The following is a 1,677-nucleotide window of genomic DNA, read 5'->3' as shown; positions in this document are numbered from 1 at the left end:
GTAATACATCTTACCGAGTACATGAAATAATGTTTAAATTTTTTTTAACCATTTGGGAATAATTTTCCCCTGCAATTACATTACTAGAAACTGATTTATCTGAATACAAAAATGGTTAGGATTGGCATATTTCAAAATTGTTTAGACTTGAGCAGATCGTCGCTGTAAAATATGTGACTATAAGACTGGACACTGGTTTCCATGGAATGATATAACCCTATATTTTCTTTCTATATTATATTTTATTGATAATTTTGTAGGTAATAGCCAGATTTAAATATTTTGAAAAATGCTAAAAGTGTTGGTTATATTGAACAACAACAAAACTGTCTACTATCTTCAAAGCACATTAATGGCTTTAGACCTGTGTGAACAGATTCTTTTGGCAGTGGAAACACACAGTAAATACAACAATGACCTATAATCACCTTTTAAGTTGATATGGCAGAGCAATTAATTTTTGCAACTTGCAATTGCAGAACTAGCAGACACAGAGCAATATTCTCATTAATTCTATAGAAGTTTGAAAGATAATTCTCAATCTAAAAAACAGTAATTAGACAAAAAAGTTTTTAAATGCATTTTCACAGTCTTCCTCAGCAAATATAGGAAGACCAAAAATTAACAGCATTCCAAAATTGTTTACATTCCTAGAGCCTTAGCAGGGCTAAGGCTCTACATCACCAATCGTGAGGTAAACAGTAGAAATACAAAGTAATCTGTATGTGACAGCTGAATCACATAATTGTGAGAGTCAATTTTGTTTTCATTAATGCTAGCTTTGAGGTTGAACTGAAAAATGGCAACCCATCTGTTGATGATCACTGTAGACTGTTCATTCATTGTAGACATTGACAGTGAACTTCAGGATGTAGCTGCTCACAAATACTACAGTAGTAGTAGTACAATATGTAAATGCTCCATACTTGTATAGCTTTTCGACCACTCAAAGCGCTTTTACACTACATCTGCATTCACCATTCATTCACACACACACTCATACACTGAGCCTAAGTGCTCAAACAGAAACTAACATTCACACACATTCAACAACCGCCAATTCGGTGTTCAGTATCTTGCCATGCAACCTGGGGGAGCCAGGATCGAACCACCGATTTAACAGCCAACCCGCTCTATCTCCTGAGCCACAGCTGCCCTTATTTTTGTAGCCTAAGAAACAGTCTTTGTCTTATAGCTGGCTTAGACCATGGTCACCTTAGCCATCATCACAACAATTGCCCCCCCCCCCACCCCCATCTTTTTCAGATTATTAAATGTAACCAATCAAAGACAGGAGGACCTCATCACTGAAACCAGTTGCTGTAATAAAAATATGATCAGGTTCTTTGTTCCATAGGGAACATGGCAGAGGTGTGTGTACCCACCCTGACTCGTGCTTCAGTGAGGTTGGTCCACACTGCAATTTCCTCTCTGGTGCTCATGTCAGGGTAGCGGTTTCTCTGGAAGGTGGCCTCCAACTCCTGAAGCTGCTGGCTGGTAAAGTGAGTCCTCTGCCGCCGCTGCTTCTTCTTCAGAGAGCCGTCCTCAGTGCTGGACTCATCCAGCTGGTTCTGGTGGGATTTCTCTGTGTCTGCAAAAAAAATAATCACTACCAAATTTAAATATACTATTATTTTCATTTTTATGCTTATAAACATGTATCGATATACATGTACA

General features: G+C 38.0%; 1 protein-coding gene across 1 annotated transcript in view; it reads right to left on the bottom strand.

Annotated features, from left to right (window-relative positions):
* The window catches only part of pitx3 (paired-like homeodomain 3), a 12,551-nt gene that overhangs the window by 5,580 nt on the left and 5,294 nt on the right, over window positions 1-1,677 (bottom strand). The window lies entirely within an intron of this gene.

The sequence above is a fragment of the Micropterus dolomieu genome, linkage group LG15 (genome assembly GCF_021292245.1).
Source record: "Micropterus dolomieu isolate WLL.071019.BEF.003 ecotype Adirondacks linkage group LG15, ASM2129224v1, whole genome shotgun sequence".
NCBI classification, from domain to species: domain Eukaryota; kingdom Metazoa; phylum Chordata; class Actinopteri; order Centrarchiformes; family Centrarchidae; genus Micropterus; species Micropterus dolomieu.
This window is presented reverse-complemented; position numbering and strand designations above follow the sequence as displayed.